Source organism: Aythya marila (genome assembly GCF_965140915.1).
Source record: "Aythya marila genome assembly, chromosome: 2".
NCBI lineage: Eukaryota > Metazoa > Chordata > Aves > Anseriformes > Anatidae > Aythya > Aythya marila.
The window spans coordinates 67122182-67141237 of NC_139043.1; the positions used below are offsets into that span (position 1 = coordinate 67122182).

General features: G+C 39.7%; 1 protein-coding gene across 11 annotated transcripts in view; it reads right to left on the reverse strand.

Moving 5' to 3' along the window:
• The window catches only part of ARPP21 (cAMP regulated phosphoprotein 21), a 207028-nt gene that overhangs the window by 132135 nt on the left and 55837 nt on the right, over positions 1-19056 (reverse strand). Inside the window, exon 1 of one of the 11 annotated variants that reach the window (XM_082754979.1) lies at positions 17465-17676. The exons of 8 other annotated variants lie outside the window; for them this stretch is intronic. The gene's annotated coding sequence lies outside the window, so the exon portion shown is untranslated. Of the gene's footprint in view, positions 1-13253; positions 13274-14943; positions 15039-17464; positions 17677-19056 lie in introns of those variants that run through there. 2 more of the 11 variants (XM_082754981.1, XM_082754982.1) reach the window with 2 other exon arrangements.

Sequence of the window (19056 nt, forward strand, 5' to 3'; positions counted from 1 at the left end):
AACTCATTAGGGAAGCTGCAGGAAGGTGCAAGACCATGTCCAAGGAGGAAACTGTGATGCCACAAAAATCGGTGGAAGCTTTAAAGGCAAAAGCCAGAACTTCACGCATATGCCAAGCCCAGGAAACCAGACAATGTTAAAATGTTTTAAGTTGTCTCTATTTGTCAACCACTAAGAAAACCCCATTGAATTAGAACTTTGTTTCTCACTCAAAGTAAGAGACTTGATATATAAATTACAAAACCCAAGCAGAGATGAAAGAGGCAACTAATTTCTTATGTATACCTGCACAATCACTGTAATATCATACATTTTCATGATACAGATTGAAAAGCTGTTTGGGAAAATATTTACACTCTGATAGTCAGAAGGATAAATAAACAATGGAGACATTTTAAATAACATAATTATTTTAGAACCACAGCTTTGTATGGAAAAATAGTATTTTTGAGACACTGAATGGGAACTAGCATAGGGAATTAAAAACAATTATTTTTTGTTGTTTTAAATTAAAGGGGGAATGTCCTTGCATAAACTCTCTACAAAAACTGAAGATTAAAGGCATATAACTCAAACCTATAATAAAACTGGTGATATCTACTTAGCAACCTTATCAAAAACTTCCCCCTTGAACCATTTAGTCCATTAAACGCTGTCCTATGAAACAAAAAATCTACCTACTTCAGTGAAAGCTGCGCAACACTTAAAATTGGCATTTGTGAATGCATTCTATTTAATTGCATGAATCATCAGATTAAAACACATTATTTAAAAAAACTATTCACTATCCTGATCAGGTCTAACCCTGAACTCCTGTTAAACGTAACCGCATATATCTATATATAAAGTATAAAATAATCCAGTTGAAAAAAAACTATCACTTTTAAGCTTTGTTTCAGGTGCTAGAATTCTTAAGTTTTAACATGGCTATGACTGTATTTTTAAACATATGTAAACTTTGTTTTTCAAATTCTGTACATCTTGTTCAAGTTCTCTAGCATTATCCTCCTTTAAAACTACCAGAAACACATTATAGCTTGCACTATGGGGGAAAAAAAAAAGTGACTAAACAAAGGCAATAATACCTGACACTGACAGCAAAGATAACAGCTGCATCTATTTAGCGAACATCTTCACATTTGATTAAAGGACTACACACAAATAGTAACTACGACCAAGCTAACTTGTGAAAAATACTGTTAACTTGATTGTACCTAAAATTAACACACGAGTGGTCATACTTATATTCCCGTAGTGCCTCTTTATTATAAAACACTCAAAAATGCCATAATCTCTGATTAAGAGGGGAAAATACATTCAGGGAACAAGTACCGAAAATGGGCATTTCCTTCAGGATGAGGACACTGAAGAATACAGAGGTTAAACAAGCAGTGAAGTTGGTCAAAACAAAAATTGAAAGGTTAGAAAAATCCCCTTCCCCAGGTACACAGCCTTAATTCTCCAGTACTTTCCACTCTCCAGTGCCCTCTTTACACACAGAAATATTGGTGGAAGAACACGAACATGTGCATAAAACTGAAAAGCAGCCACTGACAAAGCTAAGTAAACTTAGAAATATTTTTATGACTATTCATCAGAACATAAGGCATGTATGAAATCCAAAAGTCCAGCAGTTTTACCATTAGTGATAAGAATCAGAAAACAAATTTACATGCTTCTTTTGTATGACCCTCTGAAGCATACTGCAATTAACTGTAGCCTCTGTATCAAACCATTTTAGAAACAACAACTAATACAAGATCATAGGTAAGAAAGTGAAAGACCAATAAAGACATTTATTCATGTAAAATTCTGTCTACAAGATCTGTTTCATTATAAATCTAATTAGACTGAAAGAACGCTTACAAGCAATTTATAATAACGGCTCAGATTTATTTCCTGAAGAAGAGAAATGAACTGAGAAAAAGGCATCATGCAAGACCACACTACAGCACTGACAATAAATACAGGGAAAAACAGGTAGTCACGTCAGCATCTAAGTAGTACTGTGATGGCATTTTAGTTATTTACAACAAATGCAATATTGAAAGCAGAATGCTACCCTTCATATTTCTACACCCCTGATTAGCAGCACCTACACTTCTGAAAGTAGCCTCTTATCTTTCAGTTTCACAGGAGTATTACTTCTCTGGGGTATCCTGAAGAGGCATGGGCACAGCAGCTGCACACTTTATTAAAGGAAGCTGTAGAGCACCAGTGCAAACCCAACAAGGCAATCAATCAGTAAGGATAATCAGTTCAATTTCAGTCTATGACTGCTTTCATTACCTGAGTTAGAATTCACTCCCAGCATGTTCCTAAGTCTGAGAATATTAATTTGTACCATAGGTATAAATAGCATAGGTTTTATCCTCACTGCCTACCACACAGCACAAACACCTACGTAACATACAGACATACATATGGCATCCTTTTCATTGTAGAGCGCAAATGATGGTGGAAGTGCATTTTTGTTTGAAAACAATTCTTTTCTTTTTTTCCCCCCCCCCCTTCCTCTCCTCACTCCCCAATTTAATCCTTGTATCCTTGTTTAAAAAATGTCAGTGATCAAATTTGGTTGGTTGCCTATCTTCCTTCCATGAAGACACCACACTTTTTGAAGCAGAGTGTGAGAAAGGGAAATTCTGTGTAGGAGAATGTTAAGAGGAAAAACATAACATAAAAAAATTGATTAGGGATTGCTATTGCTAGGGTATCTTTCTCCAAGTTACTGTCTCATGGTAGACCATTCCCCTCTTGAAACTGTTTTATGTTGCTCACTCACAATACACCCAAGAAACAGGCTCTGCTTTTTGGAAAAATGCTTTTTCTGGAAAAGCTTTTTTCTTTTTTTTTTTTTTTTTTTTTTTTTTTGTGTATGTGACGATATTGATACAGTATACATACAGGTCTCCAACTGGCACTAGTTGTAGTTATCCTCACCTTTTGCCAAGCGCCTTGTTAAGACATAAGTATTTAAAAAGCTTCCACAGGAGAAGAATAACCCTACATGATCCAAACAACAACCTCAGACAGGCATTTGGAAGCACTGAAGATCTGTCCCCTTCCAGGATAAAAATGTCATGGTATATCATTGTCTGTACCACAGGATACTCTTTAAAAGGCAGCTGTCCTCTTTTACTCCTATGGACTCAGGGAACAGACACTCAGTAGAATAGTTAGCCAATTTATAAAAGGGTCTCCTTCTGTTTCTTGAAGCAAACATGCATTTTATGACTGTAGCTCGTGCAGGGCAAAGAACAGGCCTCCACTGACCCATTACCACTGGCAGCCTTCCCCCTGCACTTTACAGCCACACATCATCGGAAGCAGCTTTCCTAGAGAGCTACATCCTTATTCACAGTATCAGTATTAGCCCAGCATCATCCTTCTCATGTGAAGTTGTTTGCATCTTGTCAGCCATCTTCTCAACAATTTTCATTCAGGGAACACTAATAAGCAACAGAATGGGGATCATGAAGACTACATTTTGCATCTGCAGTCTGCTTTGTGTATTGCAGCCCACCAGGAAATCTTATTTTTATAGCAGCTTCCCTTATCACAAGATAGGGGCACACCTATTCCATTTTCCAAATTTTCCACAAAGCTGAAAACAAGCGTTTCACCTGTCTCTTTCTAAATATAGCCTAGTTGTTCTATGTAAATAACACACTCCAATACACTGTCTTGGAAAGGCAATTTAGCAGCAGACTGGTAATGCAGTCATTTGGGAAACATCCTGACTTGAGTTTCACTCAGAAATTTAAGTGTTGCATTCTTAACTTTAGAGACCACAAAATACATGGATGCACATTTTGGAAGAAACTTATAGCCATACTGCTCCCTCCTGCAGAAATACGTTTAAGTTGCGTATTTCTCCCAGTTGTAGCAACAGGGTTATATGGACTAGCATTTGCACACCTTTATTTGCAAGCATTAAAGCTAGAGAATTACATCAGCGAAATTGAGAGCTTTTCTTCAGCCAACTTAACTCTAGGCTATGTTAAAAAAAACCCTCACTGTGTTCCATGTCTTCTGTTCCATGCAACAATAGACGTTTACACATGTGCTTTAAAAAAATATCGCAAATTATCTCTTCAGGAAACAGCTAAAGTCAATAGTTCAGTTGTCATTCAGTACTTTGGCACCATTATCTATGGAATAAATGTTTTGTTAGTATGACATCCCACTAAAACACAGAGTGACTCCACAGCACAAAATTTCAGGTTTAACTAGTGAGAAAATTCTTCAATTCAATGGTACTGGAGGGATGACTGAACTGACTGGCCACCAGTCTGAAGATTAACCCATAAAAGAAAATTTGTTCATAAATACTATACATTATCTTTGCATATTACTTGATTACATTTTGGAATACTACAATTGTTGCTTTCATAATAAACTCACAGAGTACAGTGGGCAATTAGTGAACTAGACACTAATGTCAGTTACTGAAAAAAAATAATTAAATCCGTAATTAGCAACTGAATGCAGGCATTTCTCCTCATATATCTGACCAACAACATAGAGAGGTTAAAATGAGAAACAAAATGTATAAAAAAAAAAAAAGACTGTTTCCAGGAAAAATAATCCTCAACATTCAGATACCAGTAGCAAGTTATATCATTTTTATTTCCCTGTCTTTACAAGGAGAGTCTATAAATGCATTAGGTATTTAGCACAGGTCCTCAAATGCAGACAGTTAGATATCTTACTATATCTTTATAATCAGTCTCCTCTACTTTAAATGTGATACATGGCTACACAATTATAATTAAAATTACAAGAATATAGAGCCTTCAGGTTTTGGTGCAGTTTCCAAGCTGATTCAACAAGTGTACAGGTTACATACAAATAAATCTACATCCATTTTTCTCTTTTCATTGCATAAGATGCTAATACAGTAAACTGCATCCAATGCAACACGAGGTGCTGTGCTACGTGTTGGGTCTTCTGCCCGCACCCCAGACAGCAGTCTATCTGAAAAGTCAGAGAGCCAACACGTAAGAAGTCTTTGACAATAAACACAGTCAGAAGCATTTAGTTCTGTGGCTTTTCCATTACATTTTATTTTCTGAGCAACTGAAAAAACATGACATTTATTGTAATATTATTAATACAAAAATGATCTCTACATAAATAGATGGTAAACTCAGGACACAACATTTTCCAGCAGCAAACATATGTTTCTACAGAGCTATGGAATATGAACACAGACCCAAAGGGTCCTAGATACACTGATACGAGCTAATACATGAAGAGGTTCAAAAGCATAAGGTCTTCTAGAACTCATCACAAAACCTTGTTTTACAGATGCAGTCAGGACTGTTTTGGTACTCTTTCCTTAGGAGATACACAGAACAAAGTCCAAGAGATCTGGAAACCACCATAGCTTGAATAATTGCAACATACTTTAAAGAATGGGTTTGAGTATAAACTGTCCAAATACCTACAGAATTATTTTTAAAAGCACACATCTATGCTGAATAAATCAAAGTTTTCAGTCATTTCAAATACAGGTGTACAATTGATGTGGGCAGAGGTAAGAAACAAAAGCTAAGACATGTAAGCTAACATGGCAAAACAAGGAATGTCTGGGCAGTTTAACAATGGAAAGTACACACAGGGCACTTACAAAAGTGAAGGCCTGGTAGAAAGAATGGTCAGACGATATAAGGAACAGAACAGTTGTCTCACACATGAAAGGGACCAGGAAAAAGGCAGACATAAATGCTAGCTTGAAATAGGAATGCAAAGAAAAAGAAGTTTATATTAGGATAGCAGCAACTTCCTCTAACATTTAACTTCCCTTTCAGTAATTTTTAAGTCCGGGCTGCAGGCTGGTTTTAATGCAGATCCCATGTTTATGTGTTATACTTAAGGATGCAGAAAGTCATATATCTTCAGCATGCTTTATTTCCTACTCTGCTCTTGCCAGAAGAATATAACATTAGATGCCCTCCGTATTTCTTTCCTCCTCCACTTGGGTTGTAAGGCTACTTGAAATTATCTCAATTTTACAACATTTAACTATAGCGCCTTAAATTACTGGCCCAGCAATAAACCAGCAGAGGTCAAAAACAGAACACTGGAATTCCTTTTATCGAAATCACCTGTCCATCACACATCTGCATGTGAGGACCTGTGCTAATTCCTTTTATTGAAGTCACCTGTCTGGATAGACATTGAAACCACTTGCATAACACAGCTGATATTCTAAAGAGCACTTGTGTGTTAGGCCATCACATGCCAGCCTCATTCCAACTACTGTATGTAGATAGTAAAGGCTACATTGCAAGGGAACACTTAACTGCAATCAGAAGTACCTGGATTAGTTGTGCTCTTCCTTGGTTATGATTTTCAGCCAGTGTGAATCTAAAAAAAAAAAAAAAAAAAATACTCCCATGCCACAAAAAAAAAAAATGCCACACCATGCAATTTGAAATGTGTAGTCTGTTGTGTTTTTATGTGCAAATCGATCAGGTGTTACTGCAATTTCTCTCAAAGGACTGAAGTAACTGGCACTGATTTCATTTTCCATAGTTTGAAATTCTGCTATTTAATCAGTAAAAATTTTTTTAAGGTACCACTGATATTTTCCTCTTCTTGTTTTGTGAAACTCTTATGTTGAAGCAGTTTCATTATACAAGGATTTAAAAGTACCTAACAACTTTCATAAAAGACATGACAGAGGTATAAGCTATTAAACAAACTGAAAGAGATGCCAAAGAAGTTTACATTTTGACTTTCATGATCTGGACATTACTGCAATATTATTGCAATAAAGAAAAGAATTAGCAGCAATTCTTTGAACATACAGCTCTCTAAGAAATCATCTTTAGAGGAAAAATCATAATTAGCCTTAGTGAGTACAAATTATGTTCTCTGTTCTCCTTCATGGAAAAAAGAAAAAAAAACACCGTCAGGAATAACAAAAACAAAGAAATGCATAGGCTTTGAAAGAGGTAGGTGCTTGCCGCATCTTCTTCCGCATTGCGGAAATGATCACGACAAACGAATGAGTGGACAAGGTATCTGCAGAAACTGCAGCCCAGTGACTACAGCTGTACGGTTACTGGTAGCAAAACCACATACGGCCAAAATGCTGCATTACCATCTGCATCTCACAATCCACTCTTTGCTACCAGTCCTGCTGCCATGAATGTAAAAGCCCTTTGCAAAAAAAAAAAAAAAAAAAAAAAAAAAAAAAAAAGTAGTCACAGGGCCTTTATGCTATTTCATTAAATACTAATTTATGAGGCTACTGGCATGTAGGGGCAAGCACTTTTAATGATATACACCAATTTGTTTTCGCAGGCTGCTTGGCTACTGTCAGAGAGCCCACCTCCCCGGCACTGCCAGGACTTGCCCACCAGCTGTGTGCACTGACATTAAGCCAGGCCAAGAAGCATTGTCCTAGCACACGTTGTGTAGCTGCCCTGCCTCCTCCTTGGTAACAATTTAGAGATCTTCCTTTCTCTTCTGCCAGGTGGCAGAGAGGAGCAATTCAGCAGCAGCAAACTACACACAGAATCATAGAATTTACAGTTCTGCAATCTCAGATTTGAAGAGATCAAATGGGATTGCAGTGGAGTACCCACTGTGTCCTGACACCCCACGCAAAGACAGGGCGCGCACATCACATGCATAAGGAGAGAGATTTATCTTTTATGTATATACACGCACAAAATCAAGAAGAAAGTCATACTGAAAACAGGCTACAGCTGTATGTATTTTTCCTCTCCAAATTTTCAGGCACTTAATCTTCAGGGAATATCTCCTGAAAATTCTCCTGTCCTTTGCTGTTCTTCTATTTCTAACGTCCCATTACCCACTTTCACATTTCAAACAATACTGCTGCTGCTAATCCTCTGTTAGGTCTCTTACCCCATTACACCCCTATCTCAGCCTTCAGTTCTGAGGTGGTTACTTCAAGAAGCAGGTCATTCAAGGACTTCTTTCCAGTGCTGTCATTTTCATCAGTGCACAGGTTAAATAAAAACTACATTATCCGTCAGCAATAATTCATTGTCTTTTCAGTATCTAACAGGATTCTTGTGCTGCTTGCTACAGTTCTTGTCACTAGAGACTGCTCCATTTTGCTGCTTACATGCAGAAGCAATTGCTGTATAGTAGTAGAAAAGCATATTCAGATACATAAAGCTGGTAGATAAAGAGCACTTTCCAATTTAGTTAAACTCGTCTTACATGAATTAAAGCTTCCCTATAATCATACCCAAATCAGAAATGGTTATCACTTTCCTTGCGTTAGTGTGTTATGAAATAAGGTACTTAAAGACCCCCTAAGTCACTTGTTATGCTTTTCTTTCAGATCTGTGCTCACAATTTACTTTTTCATTAGTAGGGGAAAGTTCTGAATTTTCCTTAACAGAACAAAACCCAAAATCACAGAAGTCAGACCTCCTCAATTCCGATTCCATGGCTTATAAAGCACACAAATTATAGAGCTATCAGACATTTCCTTGGCTTACATTAAAATCTGCAGTAAGCCTCTAGAGCAGACCAATATATTTGATGCCTTTCTCCTAAAGATTTTATGACATCATAAACATTTCTGACTCCATGACAAATACTTTATAATACATTAAACAAGCTCGTTCAAATGATTCTAAATGTTATGCCTATGGCAATGTACTCAGAAATGGAACACTTGCTTGCACACAGAGAAACCTTAAAGTTTAGCTTTGACCACCACAATTTATGTTCATGAAACTGAAGGCATTCAGATCACGTTCAATGGCATAAAAGCCCAAAAAGCACAAAGCAGGCATATTCTCCAGAAGTTCATCGTGCTGTACCTCCCACATCACAGCATCAACACTGAAGGCTGCTCCCCAGTAAAACTTCCTGCTGAATTCAATCTTAATTAGCATGGAACATGAAACTATACAACAATTAAATTGTATTTATAATATGCTTCTAATCAGTTCAGTTGAATTAAGCTAATGTAGATAAACTGCAAAGCCTTGCCATCCCATCCCTCTTTGCTTGGGAAGACTGTGATAACTTTCTTCGGAGTCAATAAAGTGCTATATCCAAAGAGGCGCTGCAGGCACTGCAAGTCACCAAAACTGAGACGCTTGTACTTCCTGCAAAGAAAAGCACCACAAACTGATTCTCTCATTCAAGAGCATAAAGAAAATTTACAAAATGCTTTCTGGACTGGAGGCACAGGGAGACTTCCAGTCACAAGGCAATAAAAATACTGCAACAGGATTAATTAATGACAAAATTATCAAAAGTATTCCTGAACAGCTAATAACTAAATTCAATCCCTAGAATATAGAACTGGCTCAGATGATTTTATGAACTCTAAAAATCACTGCTGTGCAGCCATAAAAATTGGGATGAAACAGAAGCCTGAAAGCATCTGATCAGTATATATTCATGTTTTACTATAGACTGCAAACAGAAGACAGACTGAAAAATAAAACCTGTATTTAGCAGTGGGGGAATAGGTTTTGTTTTTTTATTGCCAATCATCCTTGAACTTTCTTCTGATGACCATTTACGCCAACTTTTGACTCAAAAGCTTTAAGATATCTATTTAGGAACAGACAGCTTGCTCAACTGGAAGATGTTCCTAAGCTTCTATAATTTTAACACAGGTGCTGTGTAAACAGCTCATAAATAAATCATACTATTGCCTAAGAGTAAGTGGGAAATACACTAGAAAGCATTAAAATACATGAATACTTTTCATATGACTTTTTGTATGGTACCCTTCTTGTTAACTAAGGCTCCTGGCCTGAAAATACCAAAAGCAGACATCAGATTTGGAGAAAAATAGCAGAAAAGTATCCTAGTTTCTCTGTGGATAACATATTCTTTCAGTTATAGAAATGCACTTCTTACCTTACATACTTCAACATATGCTATGTGAACAAGCTGGCTGCCTCCACATAATACCAGTGACCAGAAAATACTCTACACCCCTTGCTTCAGAAAGTCATTGGATATCCAAATCATAAATTTCGAATTCCCAGCTGTCACTGCCTAGCTGAAATCCAGAAGGCATAGTTATGTCATACTGTATGACATTATCACTCTCTCACACTTTGTAGCTTCTTCAGCACTAACAGAAAAACCCACAGCTACTGGATTGTCTAGAATTTTTCACATTTACCACAACTGCAATTAAATCTAAATAACCCTTATGAACTCACTCCTGTAAAATAGATTATTTTGTCTACTCCTGGTTTCCCTATGTTTCTCTCCATATTTAGTATGTTTCCTCCCCTCGGTAAAATGGAATTTAGGAGTAGGGGGGGAGGGGTGGAAATATCATGCAATGTTTGCATAAGTATATGCTTTTTACTTAGTTATCCAGAATGGTTAAAAAAAAAAAAAAAAAACATTTTAAACCATGGTGGTTTAAAAGTTTTACCACAACTGAAGAACTTATGCATTTTAATGCAAGGACACTTATTCAGCAAGTCCTTTACCCAAGGAAACTTAAAAATAAAATAATGAATTACCTGAAACCTAGTTTACCTATTGTATAACCACCATATGTGGTAACAGAGTCTTAAACTGAAGTTACTTCAGAAATGCAAGAAAATGACGAGCAGTTTAGCTCTGAAGTCCTGTAACCATGTGGTTTGGGACTTCATTGACGAACAAGAACTTACTTGGCATGAACCCATCACAGATTTTATTATTTGTTTCTTGATGAATAACAAGTTTTGTAATTTGATAATACTCTTTTTTTTTTTTCTCTAATGAATTGTGTGTATACACACTGGCATACTCACACAAGCTACAGTGGCTATTATTACAGTGGATTCTAAGTCCCCTTAAATAAGTATCCCCCAGAAAACATATCTGGTCCATTAACAGTAAGCAGTATGTCCACCTGAGTTTATAGGCATGCTCAGTAATTCAAAAAGAAATCATGACAAAGCATGAGACAGGCCTTTCACTTGTCCTAAAGGTATTTCCTTGCTAAAAGGGCTTATCACTGAATTATGTTAAAGTGTAGTATTTGTATTAAACATTAGATATAAATAAATTTAAATGCTTAATGTTTCCTGAAAGTCACCATTTCATGTATAAGACCCAAAAATTCCCAAGTAAACCCAACAACTAAACAGAAGTCTTATTCTCCAGAGATAAGACTGGCATAAGACTAGGGACTGGAAAGGGTCTCATTTACATGCACTGTAAAAAGCTAGATGAGTGACCTCACATGGTCTGCATAATCTCTCTGCAATTCCATTTACCCAGCCTTAAAATGGGGAAAATTCTACTTACCTGGATTGCAGTTTGTCATCAAAACAGCACGTGCCCTAAAAACGCATGTTTCCATATAGATACAAAGACGTTCATACACAGCACTTTTAAGTCTTCAGAAGCAAATCTTTTCCACTGAAATGTACACAGTTTTTGCCACGTATTCCTTAACTACTCATTTAATGAAGGTTTCAGTCTTCTAGAAGAAAAAGTGTCAATTTGCGTGACTTACTACCTGCTGAGAACATTAATAGACCTTCAAATCTTATAAATGAACGAGCAGGGGACAAACGGGTTTTGCAAGTTTATTGTGCTGTAGTTACATTACTTCTCAACTGACCAATCCTTAATGATGTTTTTGAAAAAGAGATTACTTAACAAAAATAGCATTCCCTTTAAATAATTGTGTAGGTTACCATTTCTCTTTACAACTGAGCAAATAAATTGAGCTGGAAGCACTCAATGGATCAAGACATTCATTTCTGAGTAGTCCCTGTAAACAGGGTTTCACCAGTCTGTCAAAATCATTTTCCTACTCTGAAATTAATGCCATCAAAATTGATGATACTACTCAATGCCCGTTATGGATCCTGTATGTTATAAGTAGAGAGACATATCATCAGCTGGTGTAAATCTATACTGTTCTTAAATCCAATGGAACTACATCAATTTACAGCTGCTGAAGATTTATTCCTAGGTCTTTCTTTAGCACTGATAAAAACCATTGAACCAAACTCTGGACACACTTCCAAATTTAAAGCTCCCACCAACTATAGCAAGAGTGATGCCTAAAGGAGGAAGGAAAGACTGTAAACAAGTCCTAGAAATAGCATACTTCCCACCCTATGTTTATTCTAAGTTTTAAGTTAGTTTTTAAAATCATAACCTGTGAGGAAATCAAGGGCACAATCGATTTTGAAATTTCTTTGATTTCTTTTACCTACTCCCAGAAATTCTACTTGGTAACAGTGATTTATTACGCCAAGCCCAGTTTGCTGTAATAATTGAAAAAACTCCAATAAAGCACACAGGAAAAGCGGCACCATCAAGAAAACATTATTTGGCCCACAGTGTTACCCCAGCTAGATAAAGTTTCAAAGTGGCTGTCCTTACATCTCTCCATGAGCTATCATTACACCCACATTAAAATTCTAACTGTTTCTTGTATCCCTCTCATGCAATTTTTCCTCCAAAAATATGGTGTAGTAAACACTCAATTGAGCAACCTTCACTTGCACACTTAGTCCCAAAGACAGTCAGAAGGGCTAACAAACAGTAAGAAGAAACAATTGCCCAAAGAAGGATTTTGCAGGAGGGGTACTGAAACATTTCTTAGACCACCATCCTGCAAAAATATCGGCAGTAGAGAGAAAATACCGTTCTTTCGTAGACAGTATCTTTAATCATGGCAAGTTTCGGTATATGATTCTGCATGCAAGGATTATTGCTAACGGCTAGTAAACATATTTCTGACTACAGATTTGTGAAACTAAACAAGGCAGTTTTTGAGAGCTGTCTACACACATCTTGTGTAATGGTATACACTGTAGTTATCTAGAGGTATTTGCTCTTACACATCTATCACAAGTGGTTTACAGCTGCTTGCATTCTGTGAGTATTACATACAAGAATGAAAACTCTGAACACCTGCTTCAGAAAGTTACCAGTAAGAATATACATAGTAAACATTAAAATGGGTTAGCACTATCATCATAAGAAAAGGAAAAATTTTTTTTTGAAAATGTTCCTTAATACTACTCTATTGTAAGACATTTCAACATCAAAATGGAAGTAAAACAGAATTCAACTTACATTTATCCTAATACAATCAGATTTATCAACAACAAAAAACAGCAGTCATTTTCTACCTACAGTTTGTTCCATACAGCTTCTTAGAGAAATTAAGATAATTTCAGACACCCCAAAACAGTTTGACTTAAAAAGAGCTAACCACTTAGCTTTCCACACAACATTTTCTTCCATTAAATTTCCATTTTTACCTTTGCATTTTTCCCTTTCCAGTATCCATAACCAATCATCGCTCTGCCATTCCATTATGCTTGGTATATTGCAGTGAGAAGCACCTTCATTAAATAGTATTAAAAATAGAACACACAATCTCCCTGCCAGAGCATGCTCCAACAGTGCTGATACCTCAAATCTCAAGGTAACCATGCCCAGCTGGGAACTGAGAGGCAAAGCCCGTGCGAGATTAGCAATTTACAAGCCTAATTGTGCACACAGACTTGCCTCAATTCATGATGAAGACTGCTAAAGCAAGAAGCCAGCGTGCAGTTAAGATTATGTGACTGAAAAGTTACAGGTCACTTTACAGGAATTTTCCCCTCCCTGTAACTTTCAGTTTCAATGCTCTGTACTTGCCTAAAACTTAGATATGCCATTTTGGGGAAGGTTAAGAAGAAAACACACCAGACATACACATATCTAGCTAATTGCTGTGGTGGAGAATTCAAACAGGTGAGCCATGAACACCTGTGCTGCTCGCTAATTCCTTTGTTTCATTTCTCAGCACATTTACCTGAATATGAAACAACAATAGTGGAATGAACTGAAACAGAACCGCACACACCTGGAAGCGCAAAGATGGGAGGATGAGCAGTGGTGCTAAGACACACCTAGCACACAAAAACGATCCCTGAATGTGAGTATGTTCCCCCCGCTGGCTGAGGTGGTAAATGAATGCAGGAAAATAACAATAATTAAACTGGACTGCACAATGGCTGTGCTGGATGAACATGTCATTAGCTCCACAAGCGATACGGCTGAAATGCACATACAAGGACGTAAAATCACACTAGACAGAGTAGCGTTATATTTAATTAATACAGACTACTAGGCTGTCTAACAACGCGACTGTATGTTCTCCTTCACTGCATGCGAGAACAAGAAGATAGATGCCACCGAAGCACCAAGTAAACCCTTTACCCTCAAATCACCACCCACAAGAACAATGCAAGCAGAACATGCCAGTCTCCCTCTGCCTCTCTCGCAAAGGTCTCGGAGCCGATTCCTCGACGTCGTTCACAAACCGGCGAGGAAAAGTTTGCCTTTTGTTACGTTCCCTTTGACACTTGGAATCGTTTCGACCAAAATACCCCTCTGGAAGGCAGCGATCCCCCTCCTGCGGCCGTGTCCCCCCCCTTTCACCACTACCCGTCTCCAGCCGGGGGGCGATGGCACCGGCCGAGCCCTGGGTGCCCAAAACCTGGGGGCAACAGGGGTCCCCCTGGCTCCCCTTGACCCCCCTCAGCTCCCCGAGCACCCGCACCACCTACCCCGCCGCTGAGAAATCTGGCTCTAGCTTCAGCCCCGAGCTCATCTTCCCCCGCTGTATCACTGAGATGCAGGGTTTATTTTTTTAATTAGCGGGGTTTTTCCCCTCCCTCCTCCTCCTCCTCCTCCAGACGCCACAGCTCGGAGCTGGGATGCTGCCCCCCATGCACAGCCCTCCCCCCCAACTTCCCTGACCTCCACAATTAAAACAGAGCACGGGGGGGAGGGGAGGAAGAGAACGGACGACGAAATGACACGAAACACATGCTACAAGGAAAAATAATAATAAAAATATAATATAAAATCGCAACAACAAAGAACAGCACGCCACACAAATGTCTACAGATTGCTTTGCGCTTTTTTTCTCCTTTTTTTTTTTTTTTTTCCTTTTGTTACCTTGCCTGAAAACGGGCTGTGCCCCCAGCGTCTTGGCGGGTCGGGTTATTTGTTTGTTTGTTTTTTATATGGGGCGGCTGCTGGCCGGTTTGTTTATGTGGCGGAGGGCACGCTGCTGCTACAGCGCAGCGCCTGTCTTCCTGCAAGACATGGTCTCTGCCTCCGCCTCCGCCGCGGGAGGAGATCCGCCGCGATGCTCCCGCTGGTACTACTGCTGCTGCTGCTGCTGCTGCTGTCCGACCGGAGCCGGGCCGGGCCGGCTTGCCTCGCCCTGCCTATCCCTGTCCCGGTCCCTTCGTGCCTGACTGGAGTCCCTACCGGTCGCCCACTGCTCTGCCTGTCCCCCGTCCTTTATGCGCCGCGCTGCCCCGCCGTACTGCCTGCCTGCGAGTCTCTCCCTCTCCCTTTCTCTCTCTCTCTTTCTCTCTCTCCCCGCCCACGCAGTGTGGTGCGCCCCGGCCCGCAGACGGCGGCGCCTCTCGTGTCGCTTCTCGCCGGCTCCTCTCAGCGCCACCACCGCCGCTCCGGGTCGCCCTGCCTCGGCCGCGCAAGCGGCCACCTCGGAGCGGCCCCGCACCCCACCGCCATTGCGCCCACTCGCCCTGCCTCGTCCCCTCTCCTCCCTGCCCGTCCCTCTCCTCAGAGGTACCGCGGCTGTCTGTTTGTCCCTGCCTGTCGGGCTGTGCGGCATCATGTTCCTCCATCGCACCACCGCCTCTACCCACCCCCCGTCCCCAACCAGGAGCAGAGAGACAAAGCAGCCGGCCGGCACTAATGAGAAGGAGGCTCGTTCATAACCCTCCGACTCCTCGTTACGCGCTCCCCATCTCCCCCCGACCCAAAATCACGGGGGAAAAAAGCGATCTCCGACCCCCTGAGAACAGCTTTGGTGAAGGTGTGGGGAGGGTGGTTTTAATTATTATTTTTGCTGGTGAAAGCTGACAGCGTCCGCACTGCTGAGCCAAGCTGCTGAAAGGGGGCGGCGGGAGGGAGAGGGAGGGGAGGGGGTGAAGACTGCAGCAGATTTTGGGTGGGAGCAGATAAGCCACTTAAAATGGGGCACATGATCCCCCTCTTCCTCCCTTCCCAGCGTTGTTTCCATCTAGGACCTTATTTGATATTTCTCCAAGAGCCTCGCTGCACACCATCGAGGCAGAGGGAAACAGACATTTCACCAGCACATACATTTCCAACACATAAAACCTCTGCTATCCGTTGGGGGGGGGGAGGGGGGAAGCCTCGTTTTACCCAATTGAATACATCCAGGCATTCATCCTACTTCCAGCAGAGAAAAGGGCATTTACCTTTTTGCTAGGTGGCTATTAATATGCAGTAAAATTATAGCTGTACAACGCCAAATGTAATTGCCATAGATCATTTAGAGCAGATCCAGCAATTCAGCTGCTGGAAACACATGCTCTGTGAATAGTCATGCATCTGGTACAAAGCCCTCTACTACAATAACCTGAAAGGAGACAGAAGCATCTGGTACTAGCTGCAATTAGTAATCCTATAGATGAAAAATAAACAGTCAATAAATATAAAGTAGCAAGATACTACGAAACATAGTGATTGTTTCTGTCTACAGTGATACAAAGAGCCCAACTCCCACAGACAGGCAATTCTTATTTAAAATATACAGTGAAAAATGCACTCTTTTCATTATGTACTTTCAAAAAGTCCTTGTTTCAAAATAGAGTTTTCCGCAATTAGTGACTGTAGAAGAACTCATGTACCAGTTGAATGCAGACAAATATACAGACGATGGAGGGAGGAAAATGATTGCTTTATTAGGCATTATCCTGGCACCCCTGGAATCCCTCTTTTCCCCGTAGCAGTGAACACCTGCTTTTACTGGGGACCGCTGAATGGAGTCAGACTTGAAGAATACAGCAAGCAATGAACCACACCAGGGTGAGCATTAGCAGAGTCCTGGTGCATGCCTCAAGTGATCAGACGCATTCAGCCATGCACACCAAAACCTGTGCTGCTAATGCACCTCCTGGTGTGGCTTCCTCCTATGATAGTTGAGTGTGGCTCCATCTACTTTTGATTTTGTTATTTAACATATCCCCACGGTATCCACTACAAGTTGCTCCTGAAAGTAAGAAGAGTGGCAGAAAGGCTATATATGGCACTACACTGAAGTGTGCAAGAGCTGGTGACTGGGGTAAAGTCCATTCTTTGCTTTTGAAGTGGGTTGTTTTTTGTTTGTTTGTTTGTTTTTTGTTGTTGTTGTTTTTTCTTTTTCTTTTTTTTTTTTTTGTTTTGTTTTGTTTTCCAGCCATCTCCATTGCAGACCAAGGTTTATGGATATCAAAATATATGCCTTGAGCAAATATATGCAAAAAAATATGCTTTGAGCATGCATTGAAATGCAGAAGACTTTGCCTGGCTTCTGCGCATCATCCCTTACCTCCTAAGCAGGCTACCCAGCTAAGGGGAGGGAGGGACCTCAGGCTGCATCAAGACGTGAAAGGGGTACTCACTCAGTGACTTCACTAGATGGCTCATAACTCACCTGCTTGTAAAGTAGGTGAGTAGGTGTGAGGGGGCTCCTTCAAAACCTTGCCCCAGTCACTAGATACAATGAACGTGTAAAACAGCCACGTGTCAACAGCTTCTTTCTCACAGTTTGGATACTGGGTTGTCCTCAGAATGGGAAGCGCTGAAGCTGTACATCAGATCTGGAAGTAGATAAAAATTCATCCAAGCTGTAGTCCTCACAGTTCAGTCCACTCTCCTGTGTGGCAGAATGTGTTTGGGGCAAGTTACCAAATGCTAAAAGTTGCCAGCTACAGTAACAACAAAGAAAATACGCAAAATAAATAAAAATCATCATCCTAGCTACTGTCTCAGCTCAGAATGGTGAACAGCATCAAAAACAGCATGGGCAAGGAGGTGGAGAAATTTCTCCTTTTGTGGAGAAATCATGTCAGATCATCCAAGAGTTAGATATGAATCTAATGGAGTATGCACCTTGCTTTTTCTGGACTTTTCTTTGCAGAAAAAAATAAAACACATAAAATCACAATCACTGCACAGTCACAATCACAGCATCTGAGAGGTGGGAAACCATGGCAATGGTTTGCTGTTGTCTGTACTGATCTGTAGGCATGCACAGGGATAATTGTTCATTTAAGCTTCATGGAAGTCAGCAGGAGCTGTGTGTTTAAGCAGGGCAGAATGTGATAAACTCCTAAGGTCCCTGATAACATCTCCTGTCTGTTGTGTAGCCAGACTTGGGAAAAAAAAAAAAAAAAAAAAAAAAAAAAAAAAGAGAGAGAGACATGAGACTTGGTTCTCCAAGTACTTTTTGGAATAAAGCAGCCAGTTAACTTGCAGCACATGCTTTCAAAAACTCTGGTCTTGTCAAGTGCCTTTGTGCAACAGGACCCCCATATGACAGTGAGGCATACATGCACCATACATGCACAAAATTCCAACAGGCAGCATCAACTTGAGGTGTTTTTGAAGCATGACGTCAGATTGTATTACTTTTTCACTGTGGGCATGCTTTGCAACTATGCTCACTCAATTTCACTAAGAAATCAAGAAAACATTAGTAGGCTTATGGAAACAGAATCAGATTGGAAGGATATGATGTTGGACAAACATACAGAGATTCGTGCAGTTCTACAACCACAGGAGATTCCTGTAATAGAAGGCATGCAGTGTTTCTTAATAAAAGCTTGCATGACTGGTTGCACATTTCTTCTGCCTCTAGTTATTTTTCAGTGAAACAAAGCTAGTATACAGTCTGTTTTGGAGTTACGGAATGATTCAGATTAAGGCATTGCAGTATAATAACCTGTTGATGTATTTTATCATTATCCTCTGCAAAAGAGATCAGTGTTAGTAGTTTATTTTAAAGTGTATTTTTTTCCCATTTTTGTACTACGTGTTACAAAAAAATTAATCACGCATAATTTGCAGATGGACTTAAAAATACTGCACTTATATTTAAAATGGCTCTTTACACTATGTAAATATAGCTAAACTGCTCTAGTCTCAGACACTTTTCAGGAAGAGCTGAAATATTTATTTCAGCTACAACATCACAAGTAAAGGAAAATTAACCAAGTGATTTGTGTACAGCTTGTATAACAGTCC